The 27602-nt window shown below is 35.3% G+C and overlaps 1 protein-coding gene across 2 annotated transcripts in view; it reads left to right on the forward strand.

Annotated features, from left to right (window-relative positions):
- The first annotated feature begins 414 nt into the window (after positions 1-414).
- LOC106672515 (diuretic hormone class 2) overlaps positions 415-27602 on the forward strand; it is a 141006-nt gene continuing 113818 nt past the window's right edge. For both annotated transcript variants that reach the window (XM_024228992.1, XM_014404033.2), the window contains exons 1-2: positions 415-446; positions 6711-6739. The gene's annotated coding sequence lies outside the window, so the exon portion shown is untranslated. The remainder of the gene's footprint in view (positions 447-6710; positions 6740-27602) is intronic.

Here is a 27602-nt window from a genome sequence, read left to right on the forward strand (position 1 = left end):
TAAATGTATTAAATTTGTTATAAATAAATTGTTTATATACGTTTATTTTTTAAACATTAACCGCCAAATTGGCTCTATATAAATCATTTCGTTGACAGTTGTTTCCAATAAATATTTTTTCTAGAAAGGGGTGAACTCTGAGTCCTCTGGTTTGCTTTGAAGGTCGGCTGGTGTTGAAAGAGAGCCAGTTTTGAGCTGGTTAATCGAATATATTAGTTTGCGACGTGTCAAAGATTGCGAATCTCGATGTCAACAATCTCTTTTAGTGCGGGCAAAACAACAATCGACCTGTAAATTGAAATAGTTTCATTAGGAGTGCCTCGGAGCTCTTGGTGATTGGGTGGGCCGGGGGTGGTAGGCGGAGCGTCCAACTATAAAAGAAACCCCCGACGGTTCTCTGCCGTTCATTCTAAACCGAGACTTCGAGAAGGACCGCTGCCTGCTAAGTAAGTCTTCAAACTGGAAAAAAAACGCACTTTTGTTTGTAACTTTTGAAAAAAGACAGCACCCTATCTTTCCTTAACGGTTAACCATAGGTTCTTTTTGGCTTCCTTGTTTTTCTATGTCCATACTGAATTGTAAAAAAATAATTTTACCAAAGACACTTATGTCCAGATGGAAGGACCTTTTTTCCTGTTTTTCTTGGTAAATAAACTCAATTTACTCTTGGGGCAACATTAACTTACATCACCTAATATTTATTCATTTAGCCTGGTCCTAAACTCGGAAATCATTTATAAAACGTGATTTTTTCACGACTTAAATGACAAAACGTATATATCATGGATATTTATATATTAGGAAAATAATTTTGCTTAAAAGAACAGCCGGATTTTCGCTATTCCCTGTCAAATTGCACAGACGTCATAGTCAAATTCTTGTCTACATGATGATTCTTTTAATTTTTTTTTTTTTAAATTTCAACTATTTATTTTATTATTTTAATGGACGTGGCATCAATTGCGTAAATTATTGTAGCAGGACATTTAAATTTAAATTCAATTTCATTGTGACGTGGCCATAAGTATTAACTCTAATAAATTTAATGATTAAAAACTTAGAACGTTCGGTTAACAATAATAAACTATAAACGGAATATTTTATTTTTTTTTTGTAGGGTTGGATTGAAATATGTATCATGTAACTAGCAGTTTCAATAAAATTAAAAATTTGGAAAAAAATTATCAGTACTTATGTTTAAGCGAGTTCTGTATATTATATTATGATTGTGACGCATTTTATCGAATTTCAGCAAGTTTAGCAAAAAAATGGTCTTAACCAGGCACTTGCTGTAAAATTACACGGACGATAAAGTTAAATTACTGCCTACATTATGATCCTGTAAAAAATTTCTTTGCTTACTTTATTTTATTATTATCCTAATCCCATTTGTATTGGAATTTACATATATTATTGCAACATGACATTTAATATGTTGGAAGATTAAATTGAAACGAAGTGTGTGCATATTTCATGATTATTGATCTGGTTTTATATTCGATTATTAAAATGTTCGATTAATGTTCAAATATGAACAACTTATTTCCTTGCTTTTTTATTTGTGAATATTTCAAAAATATTTTATTTTGTTAACATCGTTCGAGATTGATGATGAGTATAGTATGAAGTGGGGGGTTTTTCCCAAGCACTGCAGCCTTCTGGCTTACTTTACCTAGTTTGTTTTTCTTCTAGTTCTTTAGTTCAGTTCAATTGATTCGATCCTTCTTTGGTCCTTCTTGGTCCGATCCTAAGGTCTTTAGGGCAATTTTTTCCTGGTCATCTTGGTACCTTGGTTTATATCTCTATTTTGGAGATGCTTCGGGTGGTTTCTTTCCCCTAATTGCATAATATAAAAATGGTCCATTGTTGAATAACCCAAGTTTAGCTCGTTTCTCAAATGACAGTTATGAGCCCAAGTAGCAATTTGTTTACTAATTTAGGCTGTTTAACAATTTTTGTTTCATAAGTGGCACACCTAGAGTTTTTCCATTCCTTCTTATTTTTATTCCCATTCAGTGATGAAGGAATCTATGTTTGATCTTGTTACCATAGTTATAGGCTCTGGGCACAGTTCGTTTTGCAGATTCTCCTTTGGCCAGTTTGTCAGTTTGTCATGTAAAAATTACTTTGTGTTCTGGCAACTAAGGTTTTGTTTGTTATGTTTTCCTAGGTTTTGGTTTATTTTTATGAGTGCAACCTTGTTTAAGATTTTCTATAAGTCAATTGAAATGAACTATTTCACTTGGAAACTATGCCAAAAGATTGCAGTGCTTGGAATTCCAAACTTCTATGGTTCTGAGGATCCTCACCATTATTATGTAATGTGTAGTTCGCAACGCTCTAAATTTTAACGAATGTCTTGTTATGGTGTACATCGAGCACCAAAACCATTGAAGGAACTGGGTAAGGCTTCTGTGCAAACCACCAATTAGGCAATATGGCAGGCACTTGGCCTTTCAAGGTGAAATCATGCTTTTTAAGGATTATGTCATCGACTGTTGCTGCCATTGTTTTTCCCTGATCAACTTGGTATCAATGGTTAAGCTTTCAGTGAGCGGTTTCTTCGTATTCAAAGACAATATGAGTCGCAGTTTCTTCCTCCTCGTTGCATCGACAAACGCGGTCATTGGTGAACCCATGATTTGAATTATTTTCTTAAGAACCGGAGACCAGCTTAGAGCCAAAGTTCGTTCATTTCTGCTTTAGTTTTATGTGCACCCATTTTGAGATGGAGAAGTTTAAGTTTGGTCTAGTCATCCTCAGGTTCTCGGACTATTGTTGAACTTGCAGGTCCTTCTCTGGTGAGTTTGTGTTCTAATAATCTTATCTTTTGTACTTTTTAGGGCTTTTAATAAGGATTTGTTGTCAGTAACATCTTTTAAGATTTTCTATGGTACAATGACAAAAAACAAGCTAGATTCCTCATACGTTGGGTTTGCGCGGAAACCTGACCCAGTTCCTTCACTGGTTTTTGAGCCATCTGCCATATGACTTTTTCTCCCCTGTTTGCTTCCCTTTGGAAGTTTGTTAAAACTCGGTTATTGCAAAAGATGTTTGCCAGTTCAACCAGTACCAATTTCCAAAAATGGATGTATGATTTTATGTTTATTATTCAAATCGTGAGATGCGGTCTGGATTTCACGATTTCTGAATAATTATCGTTTAACGGTCACTAATCACCACACATTTATGTTTATTGTTGTATGTCCAAAATATTTAGTCCCCATAAAATTCATTCGTTTCTGAAATCTGTATGAGTTTGTACAAATTAAATAAAGTAGGTAATAAGTTGGATTATTGATAATAAAATATATTTATATTAGTAACATATTTTTTTAATCTCCAAAGAACAACATAACGTTTTAAATTGTTATCATTAAGGGGAAAGTTTGTTCTAACGAAAATATATTCCTAGACAAGTTCGGGGTTTGGGTAACAAAACAATTAACATATACGAATAGTAAATTAAACGAAGCGTGTGCATATTTTTTTTAGCATTATTCTGTTTTTATTTGATGTTTAAACTTCACAAAACATATTAGTAATAATAATAAAATTTAATTTAATTTTTTTATTTATCCGGTTTCTCAGTCCACGATGAACTCCTGACCTCGCACAGAATTTTCCTCATAACGTCGCAGTCTTGCGCCTTCCCTTCTCCAGTTTTCGCTTCACCAGATTCTCTGCGTCATGCCTTTAGGGTTTAGTCTTTTTCTTTTTTGAAGGATCCTTTCCTTTATGTATATTTTTAGTAATAACACCTTCAGGGAGTCTTTGAACCTGCATTAGGTCGTCCAGCTCCCTCATGATTTTCCTTTTAAACGTCCTCAGAGTCTGTGCTCAGAAAGTTTAAGTGTTCGGGTTTCCGCATAGAACCAGTCGAATCAAGGGTAGATAAGAAAATCTACTTCGGTAAAACACTATTCCAACCTACTTTGAATTTAAAAAACAATATGCGGACGAGCCATTATTAGCTGCGTAAAATTTATAATGACCTGAATCCTCAAAATATACTTCAGATGTAATAACCGAACAATTTAGCGACGTAGCAAAATATTTTTTATGAAGAAATAAAATTCCTATTCCTTTTCTGCATCCTAAAACATCACTGAATACAAATATTTTGTAAAAGCCAAAAATATATTTTTTTAAACATTTTTTCCTGTAATAGCCTTACACTTTTATGTTGTCAAATATCGTCAAATTTTGATTAAAAAAAGGCGATATACAGTACACTTTGTTAGGTTTAGATATTTATAAACTACACGTGATGATATAAACCCTTCCTCAATAAATAAATTATCGTTGTATATATAGCATAAAATGTTTGGGAACTTTTTCTTTATTTCATCATATTTTACGTACTGTTGCACTGGCAAAAAAGGACAAATCCTTTTTTCAAAAATCACAAAAATGCTTATAACTCCGCTGATCTCAAGAATATTTTGAGGATTCAGGTCACTATAATTTTACGTAATGGCGTAAATATGGTTTTAGTAAATAAATTAAAATGGGCAATATGTAATAAAACATATGAGGAATTTCAATTGAATTCATCCTTCTTTTTTCACTTATACTAACTATAAAATTTAAACGTTGTTTACATAGACTTAGAGAAGAAATATTCAGTTTCCCATCCGTAGTAATAACAGAGTTATGAATTTTTAAATGGAACATCGGACACGAGGACCTGAAAAAAATTTCCTCTGGCAATTCCAGCCCAAATGTTTAATTTATAGCAATGAAAATTCGTTTATGTGCTTTAAAGAGAGTTTAGAATGAGTTCGAATTGTTTAAAAAAATGTGTTTTGACCTACTTTAATTTACAATCTTTAAATCTATTCATTTTTACAACTTTCTATCCATCTAATCTCATTTAATACAATCCTGTATATTATTTTATTACCCTAGGGAAATAGAAAAATCTATCTCTATAATAGCTTAGGAGTTTATGCACAACAAAGGGAAAACACCATATTTCCTAAATGATAGATAGAAAACTAGCCATACCTATTTTTTCGGTTCCTAGGGCCCATTGGCAATAACGCTAGAACACTTGTCTTATTTTTCGATCAAGTATCAATAAAAAAGTTTCATTAAAATCGGTGATCTGATCCTCAATTGACGATGGAATCATATCAGCCCCAATGAACTTGCTCTCGCTTATTCATTCACACAATCACACAACTACATACAAATGTACATATAAACTGTACAGCTACACAATAATATTTACAAATTAAACATGGAAAAACAATCCATTTTCCTTAATAATCGGAACAAGGGATCCAACAACTTACTCTCGTGTCATGGGCTGTCTTTTCGAGTTTAATGGGTTTTATATCGGGTTTAATGCCTACTCGTCCCTCTACAAGGGGGACACCTTGCTTGAAAAGGTGTCCTCGTGTGTCAGTCGGGTATGGCCTATCCTTAATCGGGTGAGCACGATCTCTTCCTTTCGTTTCAGACTCTCAGAAGGCCATCGTTCAATCGTGCTTTTGACATTCAAAAGCTTCTCGGACGATCCGTGCGATAATGATTAAATGTTGTGCTGTCACTTTTGTACTTTTTTCACGTATTTTCTTTAATTAAGCTTCGCATAATCATTTTTTGAAACAGTCGTAATGAAGCTAGATTTATATTTCATTCCTCCATTTCCTAAAAGATTAAAAATAGGCTTTCGATTTTAAACGGATCGGTCTATACAAAACAATAAAAAATATTTTAATGAAACTGTATTTTTAGTGGCCTCTGTCTCTAGATCATAATAAATAATAAGATGAAAAAATTAATTAATAAAACGACATATTGAAGCAACAATAACAACAAAAGTATTATCAATTTATGATAATATAGTTTTTTGTATTTTTCAGTTTTTACAAATCAGTAATATATCTTTTATTTATAAACAATATAAATATTCAGAAATCGTGAGATGCGGTCTGGTGTGATGTAAGTTTCAGAAAAACATTTTCTTTATCGTGCCAACGTTTCGATCTTTATTGAGATCATCTTCAGGGCCTGGGATTTACAAACATTGTTTACATTTAACAAATACATTTAGGATGTGGAAAAGTGAATTTATACAATGCAGAATATATTTTTTATATTCAATCAAAGTATTTCTACTCACTTAAAGTGTTTGACTTCTGTGTAATTTTGCCATTCTTGCGTGTCGTGTTGAGAGTGCCGGTGAGATTTTGCTGTTGTATGTTTACAAATATAACAAGGAATTTACAAATATAACGCAAGAATGACACAATTACACAGAAGACAAACACTTTGAGTGAGTAGAAATACTTTGATTGAATATAAAAAATATATTTTGCATTGTATAAATTCACTTTTTCACATCCTAAATGTATTTGTTAAACGTAAACAATGTTTGTAAATCCCAGGCCCTGAAGATGATCTCAATAAAGATCGAAACGTTGGCACGATAAAGAAAATGTTTTTCTGAAACCTACATCACACCAGACCGCATCTCACGGTTTCTGAATAATTATCGATTAACGGTCACTGATCACCACATATTTCTACACGAGAAGAACGAAAAACAATATAAAACTATTTTTTCTTTTATGCAGGCTTTAAATTTATAGGTATTTGGACGTAACCAGCCTTAATTCTGTGAAAGTTATTGTTTTTCATATTTGTTTCTTCTCAATATCTCAAGAAAACATATATTGAAACGGTTAATTTTGTTTCAGGTTCAGCAGAACTGTCGAATATACCAGAGGTATGGCTTTTATAAATATTACCAGTTAAGCATCTTTGGGCTATTGATTTTTGCACTCTGTGCTTTGGTGGCTGCTTGGGTATCTGACAATATAGCAATATTCTGTTCTCATTCCAAATAAATATATAAGCATATAAATACATAAACACATAAATGTATACAACATGAGCTCCATTTGGGACTCATACTTTTTACATACTAACAGGATATGCTGAAAACTCAGTTGCTCAATTTGACTATGGTTTTACTTCGAATCTTTTCAAGTACAAATATCTTGTCGAATCCTAAGCTGCGAAGAAGGATCTCTGTCATTCTTCTTTCTGAAACTTTGGTGTGCTTTTTTTCTGAGTCATTGGAAATAAAGAACGACATTTTATATAATAATGTCCCACTTGGACCGCATCTATTACATTTTTCCACCTTGTGAAAGCTTCTATTTTAAAATAATTTATCACCTTGCCCTCGGTTATTGGAATTTCTAAGGAGAGGCGTCTTTTAATAATTGCCTCCTTGGCTGATTCATTCACTCTTTCTTTTTATTTCCTTCCTCCGTGACCTTTGACCCAGCATATTGCGCGTTCAAAATTAATTCATGTATCTGTTCTTCGATTCAAATTCAAATCTGTAGGATGCTAAAAAATGCTTGTTTATGCTAAAATTGCGAATTTTGGCTATGATACTAAGGATGCCAGTTCATAAGCCAATTTTTTTAAAGAAGTTATTTCACATATTTTTCTAATGCTTTCCAAATGGCTACTTCACCTGTGAATAAGTTGCATAAAGCTGGAAGTTGCCCATTAGTTCGATCTGAATTTTGAAAAGATCACTTTTGTCCCTATAAAAACGCTTTCCAACTGTGATAAATCCATGGGAATTTAAAAAATAATAATTCACTCAGCTTTGTAAAAATTGCTAAATTGCAAAGTCCTAATGCTGTTTCTTTAATTAAAAATAATCTATGTTTTTTCTTTAGTTAATTTTTTTAAATTTAACGAGGAAATGTCTTGTTGGCGTTTAGGTTAACACCTTGTGCAGTTGTAGATAATTTTAATCCTGGCAACGAATCAATATATACGAGGTACAATTATTTTAACACATGTATTTTCAAAGTAAATTAATCTGTTCCACCAGTGGCACTTTTGCAGGTTAAACCGCTCCTATAAGGGGATAATTTTATTGATCAATAGTAGATCTGATCGATCGATTAACTGCTAGCTCTGAATTTTTGGCTTGTATCTCTTCCACACGTGGGCATTTATGATTATTAAATTATCAAATTAAATACACTTTCATAATATAGGAACGATAACCAAATCTTTGATGGGACTGAAGAGTCCTCGGTTTAGGCCCGACCCGGTGAGTAAGGTAAAATTACGTACAATATAAACCTATGAGCGGGAGTCAAGAATTTTCGATATACTGCCGTGACCTCACCCCTGCAACTACGCTAAAATCATGCACAACTTAGCCCTACGATTGGGTGGTCGGCTAAGGGTTTTCATCTTGCCTCCTTCATTCACATCAATAAATATATTTACAAAGAATAAGAATAACGCATTTACAAGTTAACATAATTGGTTCGACATGCCTGGACGATATTCCACGGGTGTCTAACAGACTAAGTCGTCCAGATAAATAAATACATTCACACTATCGGGTTTTTGATATTACGCCAGTGACTCCCCTAAACGCTGCACGCGCATGTGTGTGTGTGTGTGTGTGTGCAGCGTTTAGGGGAGTAGTAAGCAGGCGGATCCGGCGAATCGGCGTCGATATACGGACGCTGGTTTAAATGAAAAATTTCTTCGAGGGGACGCCGAATTGATAGGAAGATATATATATATTCCGCACAGACAATTTGGTGTGTCTGCGGTCCATATTACACACAACACTCAAACATGCTCCCAGTTTCACGCTAATAAATTTATTCGCTCAAATTAAGGATTTTATTTTAACTAACGTACGAAATGTCTATCTTTATGCAACCAGATACATTTATCTGTTCAGGTATCGAATTTATTCTTACTATAATGGCTAACTGCTTGAAGTATTTTTAAAAAAATAGTACATAATAGTAATACAAATACATAAGGACATATGCAGAACGGAAAATTCAAATGTCGCGGCTACTTTGTTATACCCAACTCAACATTCGTGAATTATCGATTGCCTTTAAAGTTCAAATTCTCATCCCTGGAAGGAAATTGGAATTTTATCGCGGGATTTACGATCAAATCGTTAAAATCTATTTGAAATCGTGTAAAATTTGAATCAAAACCTTAACTCAAGTAAACAGTCAGATAATTTGTTATTCCCGATGTTCCAAATAATATAATAAAAATTCAAATAGGTCGTTCGATGCGAAACGGCCCATAACCTGGAACCGTTTAATGGTCAGTAACAGGTGGAAGGATTAAAACGTACAGTGTCCAGACGGGAAGGATCGATAGGATGCTATCGTTAAAACCAAACAAGCCTCGTTCCGGAATACATTCGAGAAATAATAAATAAAACCAAACTCCGTTTTTAATACTGTACGAAGCGTCGAACCTTGGGAAAGTTTGGAATAAAACGGCAAGGGAAAAAGCTGCATCGGCTAGCGCGTGCTAAGTGTGGTCAGGGGAGGTCTGGTCCAGAGTGAGATAGCAGATCTCTCCTCACCGGATACAGAACATCTTGATAATTTCCATCCCCTTATCGCATGTCACATTCAAAAGGCAAAACAACACTTAGCATTTCTTTTCAGCATGTGTGGGCCGGCGGAATTGCTTTCTTGCACTAATAGCAACTGATTCGACAAGAACTTGATTCATTGGCTTATATCAATTACAGAGATTAATTGATTCATCGGCACGATTTATCAGGACATTCCCTTTGTTAAAATCCCCTAATAAAATAAGCACACAACATTTATTTATTACAGTTTATAGAACTGAAAGTTTAACAAATTTGCTATCCGATTATTGTGGGTTGTTAGAGATTAGAAAAATTTGTAAATTCTTCTTAAAATAAAATTAAAGTTGTGATGTTAATTAGTCTATCAATCTAAATCACTTATTATCATATAGTTTTGACATTTGTCAAGAAATATAGAAAGTTTCATAAAACCAGAACCTTGGCAATGACACTGTTGCCAATGGGAAATATATAACTGACCTTTTTTTTAAACATTTATTTATCCACTGGTTTGTCAATACTCAAAATTAACCCAAGACTGCACACATCAGTGCATATTATATTCACTAATTTCGTGGTCCGCTTGACCAATTAATACATTACAATTAATTAAGGTTTTTAGTTGAGATGAAAAAAAGTTAATGGCACGAGCGGGATTCGAACCCACGATCTTCGGCTAGATACGCCGCTGCTCTACCACTTGAGCTATCGTGACCTCGATCCACTCGGACATCAACTCCCCATCTCAACCCCACCTTATGAGTTTTCCCTCCTTTTGCCATTTTTCAAATGTCGTGTAATCGGATTGGATTCTCGACGACAAATGAAATGGCCACGGAGAGCTTTAGTGAAGTGTACTTCATTTTAATTCATTAAATTCACTAATTTCGTGGTCCGCTTGACCAATTAATACATTACAATTAATTAAGGTTTTGAGTTGAGATGAAACTACGATCTAGAATACACGACATTTGAAAAATGGCAAAAAGGAGGGAAAACTAATAAGGTGGGGTTGAGATAGGAAGTTGATGTCCGAGTGGATCGAGGTCACGATAGCTCAAGTGGTAGAGCAGCGGCGTATCTAGCCGAAGATCGTGGGTTCGAATCCCGCTCGTGCCATTAACTTTTTTCATGTCAACTAAAAGCCTTAATTAATTGTAGTGCATATTATCTTAAACCTGAAGTAAATGTAAAGATGCTTAACTTACATCAATAAAAGTCCATGCTCTGATAATCTACCTTCATTATTATTTAAATTTTCTACTGCTGTATTAGTCCAACCACTAATTTATCTTTTCAATTTTTTTGCTCTTCAACTGAAAGCCTATTCTCAGAGTGTCTTAGACCAATATCACGTATAGCCAAAGATTTGAGGTACTAAATTACAGAGTTACCATTCCAACCAACGCACTACACAAACCGACTTGGATTTACTACATGGGGATGTGCAGCTCAGCCAAAGCTTCCCAGTCCTGTTGTTCAATTTTTCAATCCAAGGACATATTACCACTATGCTCTTCCCGACTCCATTCAGCACTGCGATTACCACCTCTATACCGACGACTTCCAAATTTATAAGTCCTTCCATCCCGCCCATCTACTTTTGGAAGATCTGAATTTCATAAACGAATGGGTACATAAAAACAACATAGAATTAAATGCTAGAAAGCCCAAAATCATAAGGATCTTGACACCTGACACCTTAAATACCTTCCCCATCCCTCCTTTCACCATCAACAACCAACCTACCTTTTTCTGCTCTAATGAGATAAACCTGTAACACCGAGGTTCGACCAAAACCTTTCCTAGAAATCACTCATTTTCCAAATTTTCCTACGCTGTATTGGACCCCTTATTCCACCGGTCCTGACTCCTTCTACCTTTCACCATTCCTAAACTCCTTGTCGCTTCCCTCATCTTTCCCTTTCGACTATAGCTGTGTCCTTATGGTTTCGGAGGAACAAGAAGAGCGACCGAAAAGACTGATGAATTGTTGTGCCAGATTTATTTTCACCACCTCCCTCCAAATGTCTAGAGACTCACACCTGTATTCAGATCTTTCCTGGCATTAAACTCCTTCCGTAAAAAGTATTTCCTATGCTCCTTCCTTTACCAATCTATAAACTTTCGTCGACCTCACTATATTTTCAAGCAACTTCAGTGCAAATCCTCTATCCATTCTCTTAACACCCGCTCTTCTCCCAGTGACCTGTACCTTCCTCGTCAAAAAACCTCAACATTCGAAAAATCCTTCCTAGTTTGAGCCACAAATCTCAGGAATTCTCTTCCTTTGCCAATGCGCAAATCTGCATTCCTCACCAATTTTAAATCCCTCCGTACCAACACCTCATCTCCCTCCAAACAGATTCAACATAGTTCACAATATTATTAGTTGCTTTTGCTACATTAGAAAACTTGTTACCTTCCTTTTCCCAACTTTTAAGTTTACAGCGTGTGATTACGTTCGCAAAGGCAGAGAATTATTTATTATTACTACTTTTCCCTAAATTCTTACTATTGCTAGTATTATTACTATTTTTTATATTTTGTATTATGTGATTTAGTTCAACTTGTTTTACTTGTTGATAACGTCAACCTTCATTAATTCAAGTGCCAAATGTGTAACAAATTTTACGATCTCTTTATTATTTTTAGGGGACTCAAGTTCCAGATTAAAGTATTTTTTCTCTCTCACAAAACTCTCTTTGGTGCGTGTCCAGTCTCGACTTTAAACGAACGAATTAGCACACTGAACATTGGTGCAATAACATCTATTTTTATGATTTAATGACTTTTCTTCTTTATTTCTGTACTGCAACCTTTTTTTACAAGTTTCCGTAAAAAAGTTAATCCTGAAGGGACGAAGGATTCAAAATTCTTTAGAAACAAGTTTATACTGTCAACGCTAACTATCCCTGTCAAATTATAAATTGGTGTGGCATAAACGATAGGATGCCAGAGCGTTCCTGATGGCTTAGCCTTGTAATCAATCTATCAGTGAAGAAGAACGAGGGCGCGTAATTGGCGGTCATGTCTTCAGGTTTTTCACAAAAATCCTAGACTTATCAGCACTGTGCAATTAGTTTCAGTCATGTTTTGTAATATTAAACTTGAGATTTTTCCATCTGGTATGAGGGGTGATGAATTTGGCAGTTAAAATAATTTTTTCGTCTGTTTATCCTCCGGTTTGGGTTGAAACACTGAATGATTGGGCTATCAAACTTTTAAAGGCCCGAAACAGAATATTTAAACTATTAGTAATAATAATAATAATACATATTACAAAAATAATCTTCAAACTACTTATGTAAATCTATGAAGTCTTCTTGCCAATTAATTGCAATTTATGTAAACGGGATATTAAAAACACGATTTTATTCCAGCCAAATTTCAATCATAATATTTTCCCCAAAATTTCTAAAACAGCTAAGTTTTATTGGAACACATTTCTCCTAATGCCTAAAATTATTTCCCCACTTGCTCATTCAAATTTTGACTTTTTTACAGCTGCAACATTTACTAATTTATATTCGCAATATATTTCATTAGAACTGGTATAAACGGGGGGTCGAAATGAGAGTGTTGCGGCATGGGAGATCGAAATCACGGTAGCTCAAGGGGTTAGATAGAGCAGCGTCGTGGGTTCGAATCACGCCTATGGCAGAAATTTTTAATTTCCAAAAAATTGTGTATAATGAGTATATTTCATTAAAATTCAACAAACGATCGTCGTTTTCAATTAGAAAGATTTCACATTACATAAATATCGTAAACTTTTTAAAAACTCACTAAGCTCAAAATTAAATAATTTAATTTATTATTATTATAAGCCATTTAAATATTGTAAGTTAACAAAGTAATATTAATAGCCTGAATTCCGATACTTCTTGACCGACTTAGCAGACGATGTCGAACCACTTCAAAACATCGGCCATGGCAGGAGTTCCAGAAAGTCCAGCTTTCTTCTTCACCTTCGATACTTTCCTCTTCTTGACTTGGTCCTCTCCCACACCAGATAGCTGGTTCCTTTCACCTTCTACTTCTTCAGTACCTTTAATACTGCAAATACCTCCGTTAATGTTCAAACATTCCATTTGTCAATAAACCATTTCTCCTCAGTCGACATCCCTTCGCGGATTCCATCAGACATTTTCGAATGTACCTCCAGGTACCTATCGTAATCTTCAGAGACGAAAATCGTGGTACCTTTTAATTTAGATGCGCTCAAAACTTTTTTTTATATTTCAGTTGACCGACACAACCAGCGGCCTTACTTTTCTACTTTTTTCCCCAACGCCATAATTCAAATAATCCCTTGACAAACCTATTAAAAACATGATTCATCAAGCCAACGTCACTTTCTCTTTAACACCATAATTTTCGACCTGATTCTTGATTCCCAAAGAAAATTAAATTATTTCGTTTGTGTAATTTCCATTTAGTTTCTTCATTTTTCACCTCCAAATTTTCTTTCTTCAGCTAAAGATACTTTCTATTTTATTCTTCAACAATTATTGGTATATTCAAACCAGTTATTTCTTTCTTAATAACTCGTTCTGTATCGACCATTAAGTCCTTAAAATTTGCAAATAATTTATAAAGTTCACAAATCTCGTGAATAATATTAGTCAGTAAATTAGAACACACAAAGTGCTCAAATAACTAGTTTTTTTTTCTCGATATAAAGCGATGATGGTTCACGGAAATTAAGCCGACAGAGCAGTCCAAACTTTGGAATAGTTTACGCAAATTACTAACCGACTCGTAAATTTAGTTTGTTAAATACCCGGAACTGATTAGAAAGTGAAGCAATTTGACAAAACGAAACAAAGTCTATTTGTAAACTGTTTCTCCAAATTTCAGTAGAAAATGTTTTCTATAAATCACTGATAAATGAAATCGAAGACAGAGGTTTTATCTCAGCGTCTGGACTCTACTCGGTCTCAGGGACAACTTTCTTTGGTTGAGATTAAAAAATTCAGGGTCACGAGCAGGATTCGAACCCACGACCTTCGGCTAAATACGCCGCTGCTCTACCACTTGAGGTATCGTGACTTCGATCGACATTTCAAAAATGGCAAAGCAGGGAAAATTGTTGGGTTGGGTTGAGATGGGAAGTTAGTGTCCCAGTGGATCGAAGTCACGATAGCTCAAGTTGTAGAGGTCGTGGGTTCGAATCCCGCTCGTGACACGGACTTTTTTATCTCAACCAAGACCTTAGAAAGAATAATTAATTGGTTGTATGAAGTAATTTGGTCAATTGACTTCGAAAACGTAAATAGATTATTATTTAAAAAGTAAAATAAATATACTTCACGAAACAGCTCCCCGTGGCCACTTCATAACTCACTGAGAATCCAATCCGATTACACGACATTTGAAAATGGCAAAAAGAGGAAAAAATCGAACGGTTGTAGGCTGAGAAGGAGAGTTGATGTCCGAGAGGATCGAAGTCACGAGAGCTCAAGTGGTAGAGCAGTGGCGTATTTAGCCGAAGGTCGTGGGTTCGAATCCCGCCCGTGACACTGACTTTTTTATCTCAACCAATACCTTACATAAAGATTAATTAATTGAAAGATATTATTTGGTCAATTGGACCACGAAATGTAATGAATTATGGTGTATATTCAATGTTTAAGATTGCTTGACAAAAATATCTTTTCTGAAATGGTCAGAGGATTGTGATTAAGGAAGTAACGCGTTGTAGTCATCCAACCTCCTCATAATTCTTTTTTGGTGTATGAAGAAAACGTATGTGATGACAAAATCGAATTGAAAGTCATAAACAGACATGAAATCGGGGTGTCATTTCAGAAAAGAAACGAGGATCGCAAAGTCCTTTTATCATTTCTTAAACTTTTGAGGTGGTACGATTTAAGAAAATAGCGAAGATTTTAAAGTTTACTTATTATTAATATATATTTTTGTTAGAACAGACAGTGATTTAAATTCTCACTGACAAACAAAATAAAACCATGCTGGCCATACGGACTTGAACTGCAAGCACTTGCAAACCTTAATCGAATCTAATCCCCTCAACCTAAAATCCTCAGAACAATAATCAATGCTCATATCTATGCTTCCAATCGAACAACCTATGCTGAGTTAAATGTTCTTCTTGTTACTAATCTAGCCAAATCCCGCTATAAAAGGTAATTTCAAACTTATCCTATCTGAACCCTATCGTTAAAATCTGTCATCCACCACGTTAATAATTTGGCCGCTAGAACCTCACCACTACATGACATATATCTCCTAGGATGGAGTCAGTCGTACTCCATCACTGGATGGCTGCTGTTCATGTTTTCATATATACAGAGTATAATTTTTACTTTTTGCATCGAAGAATGCAGTTTTAAACAAGAAAGAAGAAAAAGATATTAGAACATGAAACAAACACGATTTTAAAGCAAAAGGTTCGACGTGACTAATGGCGGGACTGGAGGAATTTAAAAAGAGGAAAAAAACACTAATTTACAGGTAAAAATTATATTTCCACGGAAGTTGAACGGAGAAAACAAGTAATTAATGACACGGAATATGGGCTTTGATACTCTTGTATTATACGACATGAAAGTAGAAACTTTGCGATGTCGATATTTAACAAACTTTATCATTTTTAATTGCTGGCCGGCGGGGGCGGGTGAAAGGAAGCGGGAATTAATTAGAAATGTGTCCCTCGTGATAGAACAATACGGGCCCTTCTTCCTCGGGTGCAAATGATGAAAAAAAGGAAGGAAAATGCCCTTCTCCCTTTCTTGTCAACTCTTGAGAGTAAATCGACGTAATTATGTCTTAGAAGTCGGCTCCGACAAACCCGATTGAAATAACAAATTCACAAAGAAGATTTCATCGGGTACAATTGCACAAGGATGTATAAAGTTTATAACGAGAATATTATTATATTTTTTTGACAGACATTGTGAGATAAGACGCAAAAATGGGTTTTTGCCACGTAAAATCCACCCTTATAGAAGATTTCACAGGTTATCTTTAGCAATTCTTTTGAAGGAGGAAGTTTGCCTCAATGGTAATAATCCGAAAGCACATCCAACCAGTACAGAACGTCTATCTTCCCATAGTTCTTCCTACCTTGATTGAAACAAACTTTGAAAAACTTTTCTATCCGTCACCTTCACTATCAATCAGTTGATAAGTCACCGTGTTGTAGACCTAATTACATCCTCCTTTGCGAAGTGGCACTATTGCTTAACGCTCTATCTCAACAGCGCAAGTATTTGTTTAATTTTAATTTAATTAATTTCTATTGCGCGATGTTCACCGCTTGAAACTGTAGACAGATTCAGAGATGATGTTTCTTTCATGAATCAACTCATAAAACTCATACTTTCGAACCTTTTTGAGTGGCTTCGCGTGTGAACCCGCGTCATGAGTTAGTACAAAACTGGTTAGTGATTCCAGTGATAAAAAAGTTGGTTTATTTTGAGCAGCTCCGCGTGGGGGATACTGCAAAGCTCGATCCTACTACCTATAACCTTATTCCAAAAATCCTATCTTGCAGATGGTTCTTCTCTCTTCCATCCAAACTACGTTATATCACAACCTTTTCTGGTTAAATTTTCAGATGACAGTGCAATCCCGTCTTCGATTGATTCCATTTGCTGAATGAAACTAAAAGCAAGTTCGTAACCTTCTCTTTACGATGTGTAACTTAATCTCAAGTGTACGTGAATAGTATTTCTCATTCCATGACTGGGTACGTTAGTTAATTCGGATTGCTCTCTTGGAACTTCCATACGAACTTCTCTCTCGACTTTTTCACTGATGGTTTAAACTATGCCTCATTAACAAAAGTTATCTTGCCTTTGCAGTAGCTGCATAGGTAGGTCCGTATGAAGTCTGTCACACTTCGTTCTTAAACAGGATTCAGCTTCATGTCCGTGAATGCCTTTTCCTAGTTAGGCATCCACGGTAGCATATGATAGTACTGAGGTTTTCTTGGCGTAACCTACACAGCATTTTTCTGCTAATATTTTAAAATGGCTGCTGATTCGGCAATGCCCTGTTAGTTAAGTTTAGCGAGACCTTATGCAAAAGTTTTTTTTTGGCTTGTTTCTCTCCTGAGATATTGCTCCGTCGGGTATGAGGTTTTAACAGGATCCATTCGGCAATTGTTTCTTTTTCCTCCCTACAAATCAGCATTACTTCTATACTATTTTTCCAGAGACCCAGACATGAGAGTTTGTTCTATCCCTACTTATCCTAGGGCATGTACGCAAATCAGTGATGGACTTAGTTGGGGCTTGGGAAAATTGTTCAATCCTTCTAGGCTTAAATGTTTCATCGTGTAGCCAACACCCCTCTCTATGCGTCTAATACTGCTCTTTTCACTATCACCAACACACTACTCGAACCGAAATTTACTGCAATGAACAAAGCAAAATAATCCAATACCTGTTTTATTGAACCCGTCCAGTCCAAACCATTCGTTATATAACTATCACTCCTTTCTCTATGTCCAATCCTCAACCTTTCCTACCATGATCTCAACATCCATTACGTTTCCTGAAAATTCAAGTTTTCACTCACTCGCAATTTCCCTTTAGTAATCCAGATTCCTCAGCCTTCTTTCCTGATATGTTAAGAACATTCTGAAACACGGTCTCATCCAAAGTAATCTTGAGAGATAATTGAATCGAACAGTTTGGCTCACAACTATTCCAGGCATTTATTTTCTATTGCCATAAATCATAATATATAATTGTTTTAATTGATTTTATATTTGTGTATGTCTAGTAAACGGGGAGACAATTTTTTTTTATAAACATCAACTCTAATAAGTAGTTATATTCACTACACTCTATCATTAATTTCCGCTTGACCAATAAAAAATTAATAATAAAATTCGAAACCTTTTACTTTTTATCTCAACTAAAAAACCTTAATTAATTGTAATATATTAATTGGTCAAGCGGACCGCGAAATTAGTGAATTTAATGATTTAAAATGAAGTATACTTCACTAAAGCTCTACGTGGCCATTTCATTTGTCGTCGAGAATCCAATCCGATTACACGACATTTGAAAAATGGCAAAAAGGAAGGAAAATCAAAAAGTGGGGTTGAGATGAGAAGTTACTGTCCGAGTGGATCGAGGTCACGATAGCTCAAGTGGTAGAGCAGCGGCGCATCTAGCCAAAGATCCTGGGTTCGAATCCCGCTCGTGCCATTGACTTTTTTATCTCAACTAAAAACCCTTAATTAATTGTAATCTAATAAGTAGTTCAGTGTTCGGTTCTTCAGGGTGATGAACCTTGTTAATACTCATTGTTTTGGACTGTCTGGAGGATTTTGGTTTCTCTGTTACAAAACCCACCACTAAAGATGGCCGGGAGCCGAAACGCGATTGACAGACCTAAAAACTGACGATGAGAAGGCTATTTGTAGATGATAATTGCAGTCTGTAAGATGATGAGAAAAACTGAACTACCTACACAATTTGACGAATTGTATGAATACACCTTAAAATTAATTAATCTTTATGTGAGGTATTGGTTGAGATAAAAAGAGATAAAAAACGTGCGGGATTCGAACCCACGACCTTCGGCTCAATACGCCCCTACTTTAACCATTTGAGCTATCGTGATTTATCGTGACGACCATCTCAACATATCTTTAGAATTTTCCCTCCTTTTTGCCTTTTTTCATTTCAACCAAAACCTTACATAAAGATTAATTAATTGAAAGAAGTAATTTGGTCATTAGACCACTAAATATAATGAATGTATGAATACATTCTTATGTAATAAAATAATTTTTCTATCAATTAATTATTCAAAAGGAAAAGTTGTAAATCGCTGTTAACAAAAAAAAATTAGCGTTTGAATTAATTTTTGTTTTTAATTCAGCAAAGAGGTTTTCGGCTTGAAATTGTGTAAATTAAGTGGTGTCAAAATTGATATTATTAATTTTTTGGTCCTTCATCGGATTTGGGAGTCATTTAGCTAACCAAGAAAAGGCAAAAAGTACCAGCCAAGAAAAATAATCTCAGCTGAGTGCACACAGTTTTTTCATGGTGTAAGACTGACAGACCCAAGTGTAAAAACAAAACCAGGAAAATATCTTCTTCTAAGTCGGAATCTTGTTTTCAGGCAATAAACCAAGAGATAAGCTTTAACCTATTGAAATTTAAATTGAAAATTTACCTGATAATAGATGTATCAGCAACAGGGAAGATTAATGTTGTGGAATTTACGTCGCCACATCAAATACGGCCCAACGGTTTCTCATTAGCCTATGATCTAAGGGAGCTTCGCGGTTCTTTCTTTGAATTTTGACTGATCGAAAATGAAATTTATTTTATTCCATTTGAATAAACTTGACTTAAGCAGTCTGAGTTGACGATCAAAATCAATCAGTCAAACGCAAACAAAGAACTGAACGTAGATTTTAATTCTGATTAAAACGCTATGTACTTGATATTTGCAAATTCACCATCAAACACTATAGTCTATAAAATCTATACAATACAGAAGTTCGGGCTTAAAAATCGGATCTATTCCGTAGCTGTGAAAAACCTTTTAAAAAAACGTTTTCTCTTAATAAGAAACTTTCATATTCAATCAAAGTTTTTTTTTCACTTCGAATGACGTCAATTTAAGCTCTCAGAATCCAACTTGCACATTTCCGCCCCCGCGTACATTACACGAAATCCGCTATTGGAATGAATTTTTCGCTACATCATTTTCTGAAAGGATAAATTTCACCAGGCAATTTTCCGGCCGATATAAAATTTATTGGAGGATATGCAGAGAACCGATGCATACAGGAGGGTTGTTTAAAGAGTAATCTAAGTAGTGTTCGGCCTATGCTTAACAACCATGCTATGAATTTACAAATACCTAACCTCGCCCTTCTTTACTATAGACTGACCGACACCACGAGGATGGATGCTTGGAACGTATCTCTCATGTTAACATTTAACATTTATAGTGAATTAAATTTTTTTCTCAAACAGTATAATATGTTTAGAATCTCACATTTGAAGCTCAAAACATTCCGTATATACACAGTATATTTCGTCGATCTACTCGCTAGGTCCGTTTTTTTCTCGCTGCTACACAACGTCAATTCTGTCGATTTAATTTTAAAATCTCCGAAGTCGTGATTTAAGAAGTAAATCCAATAGGATTGAGGCCTTGTTTTACAAAAAATATGAAAAAAAGGGAAAGCAGGAAGATTTAAGTCTCTTTTCTGACGACCCCACGATCACAAAACCCGAAATAATCCATCTTTTCCTGAGGGCGTAACTCTCTCTTTATATGTACTTGGCCTGTGCTCAGGAGATAAACGGAGTCTTTCTTAAGGTTTCTATTTATTAGATTTTTCTGTTAGTTTTTCTCCAGCAGGCCTCAGGCTCACGGCCGACGCACAGCCGGAAAATGGGACGGCTAATACCATTTAATTCTTAGAAACATAAAAGTCAAATAAAAGTTTATCCTAGTACACGACGTAATTTTGACGTAAAGTACTTTCTGAAGTACTTGCAACGAAGGCCCGAAATGATAAGCACATGCTTAAACGAGAATGGGTCCACTAACAAGTGGAGGCCAAGGACGTGGAATTTTTATGAAACTTTTCTAACATTTGTAAAAAAATTTTACTAAATCAATAATTTTGGAGAAATTACATCGTTCTTGCCAATAAGGCCAAGGAACAAAGAAAAAATATTTTAAGTAACTTAAGTTTTTTTAAAATATGATTTTTTGTGAAATCTGCCTTTATTGTGAATGTATTTTCAGGTTATTTGATTTTTTAGGATACGAAAATAATATTCAAACATAAGATTAGATACATAAAAGGTTTAAAAAACATTCGCATTCATTTTCAGCATCTTATAAAGGACCTTTTATTGCCATAACATTGTAACAGCATGCCGTTGTAATTGGTTTCGGGATGGATTAGGAGGGGACTATGGTTTTTTTGAGTTTCACTTTAAAATTCATTATTTTTCTAGATTTTATCAAAGGTCTATGGCATATACTGCCAAAGTTTGAAAGCTGAAATTATCGCAATGTCAACGCTATTTAAAATTGATATCATTATAAGTGAAAAAAATGGGGTTGAAATCAACAAAAAAAGAATCCCAAAAGCGTTTTTTGTATCTTTGCAATAATAATTTATTTGCGGAGGCCAGGTTTAAGCGATTATGTCTAGTTTATAGGGTTCTAAACTGCATGGTTTTGTTATAAATCAGCACTGTTGTTTCAAAGTTATCAGCATTTTTGAAAAGAAGGATGCAATTTGATAACAAATTGTTTGAGAAAAGTCTTGATTCTTTTAATAATTTTAATCAAGGGATATTTTTTTTTGCAGAAAACGAATATCAACTTTGTATCTTGAGTATATTCTAATCTACCTGCTACGTCGCACTGCGTATTATACTACTACGTATTGAACTGATATGGGCTGCATAGGTATTGAAATTGATATTGATAAGGATAGGAATAAAAGAGGCAGCTACTTTTTACAGATCTATTTTTTAATATGTCCTTTTTTCTGGCACGATGCTAGACCACAATAGGGTTCGGGGCCTGGAGACTTCATATTGTATTCTTTTTTGACCGACATGTCCACATTCTCATTGTCTATATGTCCCGAATACCCTGGGACAAATGCTAGGTCAATGGTGTCTTGATTATGCCATGGATTCCATTCGCTTTTTGCCGTTTCCTAGCTATTTATTTCTCTGGCGCAGTGTTCAATTATTACGATTTCAGGAAAAGTGTAGCGGATTTACCTATGTTAAAAGCCAGTTCGGTCTTAAGGAGGAAGGACTCCAGCTCCCGATCCTTTATCCATTTTTGTGCCGTCGGTATACGGTAGGAATTGGCCTTCAGAGAAATTCCCTTCCTGATAGATTGACCTTGTACTTGTTGGAGGAATATTTTGTGGAGTAGTGGCATCGATTGGTATCTGCCTGTATCCATTCCACAGTTTCCATCGTTCGTTCTCCTTGCAGATGGTATTGAAATACATAATTTACGTCCTAATAAAGCCTAAGCAGGGTGGGAAAACTCATATTACCGCAATTACTTAAAAAAATATTAAATCAAACGGGGGTTCTGTAGCGAAATAGCCAATGATGTAGAATCAGGAGTACAAACTTATAGTCCTCCAAAAAATTGTAGTTAATTCAATTTTTACTGTTCTCTCTAATTTGCTTTACCTTAACTATGAACTTATACTACAACTAAATTCACTAGTTTTCGTGGTCCGCTTGACCAATTAATATCTTTCAATTAATTAAGATTTTTAGTTGAGATAAAAAAGTCAGTGTCACGAGCGGGATTCGAACCCATGATCTTCGGCTAGATACGCCGCTGCTCTACCACTTGAGCTATCGTGATCTCGATCCACTCGGACACTTTTAAAATACAAAAAATTAAAATATTATTTTCGCATTTTATTCGTTTTTGTGAGATCTACTGAGAATTTTCAAAAAAGGTGACCCCCAATCTACCATGAAATTACAGAGGGATAACAAAACTTTTTACTGGCAATATCAATGAAAGGCAGTCGAAGTGTGTAAAAGAAAACGACATCGTCCCAATTGATCAGTTTTGGTTTAGAAAAGGTAAAAGTTCTACAGATGCAATCTTTTTGTTAACTTTCGTAATATATCTTCAGTTGAGACTGAATAAATCTAAGTTTTTCATTTTATTTGTCGATTTAAAGAAAGCCTTTTGATCATTCCCCACGCCTCACTTTTTCGCAAACTGTACAACTTAAATATAACTCCTAAAGTTATAAGATTAAATAAAAAATGTATTAATTTGCATACATTGCAGTTGACTTACAGAGCTTTAGTACAGAAAAAATAAATGTTATAAAAAGTGTCGTCAAAGAGGAAAAATTTCCTCTTTGTTCTTCTCGTTGTTCATTTCTGATTGGACAATTCTTCAGACACTGGAACCAGAGAATTAGCCATTACAATCTTAACTGATCTATTAATGGTACTCTATGGTGATGACCTGGCTACCTTAACCTATTCATGGTCTGAAACGCAACACAAACTTAACTAACGTACTACATAAATTCCGTACTCAGAACGGCCAGTTAATGTTCGTAAAACAGTCGTAGTTCCCTTTCAGAAATCTGATAGTTTTGAAAACCCTGAACCTTTTAAGTACTCGGGGAAATCTTCTTCTGTCGCTCACTCATTATCTATTTTGGTGTCCCAATTTCGTCCTTTTATTGTGTAAATTTTTTTCTTGAATGGTGGCCAGTCTCCCTTCTTCCACTGCAATCTAAAATATCTCTTGTAAAATTGACTCCTTTATTTACAAACCTGTAAAAGTGCACTGCCCTTAAGTTATTTTAGTATTTTCCGAGGTTCGTTTTTTGCTTATTTCTTTAGGTGTTAATATCGGCTTTCCGCATTAGCCGTATTATTTTCGGTCTAATGTTTTGCAGTCGGCAAGAGCATATTTGTGTCTCAGTTTTTCTAATTTTTCGAGGTGGTAATTGAATGAGCAATGGCCAGTATAAATGGCTTATACTTTCCTTATGATTTGCGTACTGGGAGAGAGGAAGATTTTTGTTTTCCTGGTTGAGATGTTGAACTACCGTTTTGATTTACATATGGTTTGTGATCATTTCTTACTCCACACCAGTTCCCAAGAACTGGAGATATTTTAGGCACTCTCAGATCAGCTTTGAATTGAAGGTGGAGGAGTTTAATGCCATTTACACCGTAGATCGACGAGAAGGTTCTGGTTAAAAGGATGAGGACTGCTTCTATGCTTGCTAGTTCGTTCCCCTCATACTGACACCCACATCAGGTTCACCTGATTACGTTTTCCCTGGAGCTGGAGATATATAAGGCATTCCCAGACCGGCTTTGAAATGAAGGTGGAGGAGTTTAAAGCCTTTAGTGTTGCTTAGCTTTCTGAGAATGTGTATATCTGTGCACAGATTTACTGCAATTTAATTCCTTTAAACATTTGATATGTATTACTTCAAACAGGATATTTTCCGACTGGAAAATGTACTCTGGCATGTTAAAAAACAAATAATGGTTAAAAAACAAATATTTTTCTAAGATTTCTTCTCAACTTTTCATATAAGAAAGAACGATAAACACATTTTTAGCAAAAATTAAGAGTATGTTTATTTATTTAAATATTGAAGAATTTGATGAGTTGATTAAATTAATTTGGTATCAATACCATAAATTAAATCAATACCATGTGTTTATAACGCCAAGAAAAGTTCAATTAGGGAGAGTTTTTTCATGTTATTTGTGCATAAATGTTTTGTTAGTGCATTTTGTTGATTTATTTTCATCAATGAATATTTTATCTGTTTACTTTACATAGTTTGATAGAGATATGCATTTATTAAATTCTTACTACTCCAGTCCGCCAAATTGGAAAGCTTTTCATTACTATTATGTCAAGGGGGTAAATGTTGGCTTTATCGCTGGTATAAAAACTTTAACGCGGATTCACTTATAATAAAGATATGAGACATTTTACGAGTGTATAAAAGGAAATGAAACCGACACATAGCATTTCAAATCCGCCGAAAAAAGTTTTCTGCTTGAAACAGTGGCGTTCCTCAGGTAAGAAATTAACCGGCTACTTTTTACGTAAATAGTTTATAAATGAACCTTTGCGGGTTTGTATATTTTGCGAGATGATAATTCATTCGAAGCTGACAGATGTCCGTTCAACAACATCAATATCTTGCAATTCAAGTATGCAGATTATGCAGTGTTTTTGCTTGGGACGGGCGTACCGGTAGGATTTGAACAAAGAAAATTCTTCCTCATGACGGATGAAAAAGGGCAAATTTCCTGCTTTTCAAGAAATTATTTAAATGAGTTTTTACCCTTATAATAATGAATATTTGATAGAGTATGACCCCATTTGTATATTTTTGCACCCTCGGGCAAACCGACACATCAAATTTTGGCAAAATGAATCAAGTGTATAATTTTTTATTCTAGCAGGAAACCACTTGATAATTCTATCAATAAACGGTCATCAATCTGTTATCAAGAAAAAATATCACAATCCCAGTATACCATTGAAAATGTTTCTCATCGAATCGTCTATAAAATACATAAACTGGCACACGGGCACTATTGGGTCTGTCTTCACTCGCGGGTTTTTTTGTTTGAGTTATTCAAACGCGATTCGGCATTGCGCCATCTTCAGTGAAAAACTGTCTGTCATGTAGTCTGAGTAGGGTTTATATAGTATTGCGTCCGTCGCTTGTCGCTGGGGGCGTTGCGTTAGGGGGCGTGGTCTCCGTGCTCGTTGGTCGGTCTTGGTGGCGGTTATTTCCATTGTCAGTTATTATTTGTGCGTTGTTGGTTTTTTGTTTTTTCCTGGTGTTGGTTGCGATGTTTTGTTCTTCTGAACGTTTTCGTTTTTTGTTATGGAGTGTTTTTAGTGGTGTGAAGGTGGTGTGTGATTGTGAGTTTGTTTGTGCGTTTATAAGTTTTCCGTCTTTAAGTGTTATTTGTTTGTATATCTCGAGGTTCTCCAGTATGTTTAGTTTTCGTCCTTTTTGTGCGTTGTGTATTAATGTCATGCTTGTTTCTATTGTGTTTGGTTCGTGGTTGTAGTGTATTAAGTGTGTGGCGTAATTTGATTTTCCGACATTGTCTCTGAAGGATCTAAGATGTTCTTTGAATCGATCTCTTAGTTTCCCTCCAGTCTGTCCGATGTAACTGTATCCGCATTGACATGTGATGCTATAAACAAAAAACCAACAACGCACAAATAATAACTGACAATGGAAATAACCGCCACCAAGACCGACCAACGAGCACGGAGACCACGCCCCCTAACGCAACGCCCCCAGCGACAAGCGACGGACGCAATACTATATAAACCCTACTCAGACTACATGACAGACAGTTTTTCACTGAAGATGGCGCAATGCCGAAACGCGTTTGAATAACTCAAACAAAAAAAACCCGCGAATGAAGACAGACCCAGTAGTGCCCGTGTGCCAGTTCAACATGAGTTCGCCAATTAGCAGACCAAACCCCATCATCTACTAAAATATATAAAGCTGCACGGAGTAATTGTCAAGTTAACAGAGACATAAGCATAATGAAAATATTTCAAGCCGCACATTTTATAACCGGCGGGCGGAACATGCAGCCCCCATTAAACGACGCCTCAAGTTGGTTAGGTGTGTGAGAATTCCGGTGATAAAATGTTGTTTACGTCTTAAAGTTATGTGTTAATAATGCGAGAATCTTGTTAGGGCCAAGTACTTCCGCTTTTGAAACGAGCAAATAATAATTGAAAGAATTGCCAATGAAGAACGTGTAAGAATGAGAATTTTTAAAGATCGATCGGTGTTTTACAAAGCATGTTGCTTTTTTACAGTCGATGAACATTTTATGCTAAGAAGGAACAGCATTACACGCTCCACGGTCTCAGATTTAAGTCGGATAAATGACGTGTATGAGACAACAGAGATTACGCTCTATCAAAGTGGTAAAGATGGCTATTCAAGATTAAAATCATAAATGTTTTCGACGAAACACTATCACGATCACCGCCACACGCTTTGCAGATATACGGCTGAATACAATATGCGCTGGGTTATTTTCAATTATCGTTTTTTGGAGATGAAAAATGGGATGATTTTGCTTTTAAAAATAGGTTTTCTTGCCCCCAATATGGGTTTTCCTGGCTTCTTCTCTTTTAAGTCTCCTTGTTTGCAAGAAAACGAACTCGAGACATATTTCTTTACTACTTCCGTATGGAAAAAAATTAAAATAAAACTTTTAAAAGCTAAGGCCTGCGCAAATTTTCTCTTCTCTGAGTTCCACGGCAAAAGATAGGAAGAAAATGACAGTCTAGCAGAAAAGGACCTCAGCAGCACCAGGACAAGTAATCTTCCAGAAAAATTCAAACTAACACGAAAAAATAGCAATTATAGCATGAGCTAAGTTTAAACTCGTACATGGATCAAGCAAAACAATCTCTCCTAAACTTCAAAACACATGCAGCAAAGCCGGCGAAAATACAGGATCCTGGACATTGCTGACCCAATAAACATTGGATAATATTGGCTCCAATCTTTACAACCAAAAGTCCAGAATTTGTTAGACTCTCTACGTGAACTATTCGTCAATGAATTCATCCTTTCTCGCTTTCGAAAGTTCCGTACTAATGAATCAACCTAATCAAACTGCTC

The sequence above is a fragment of the Cimex lectularius genome, unplaced genomic scaffold (assembly GCF_000648675.2).
Source record: "Cimex lectularius strain Harlan isolate CLEC.00 unplaced genomic scaffold, Clec_2.1 scaffold280, whole genome shotgun sequence".
NCBI classification, from domain to species: Eukaryota; Metazoa; Arthropoda; class Insecta; order Hemiptera; family Cimicidae; genus Cimex; species Cimex lectularius.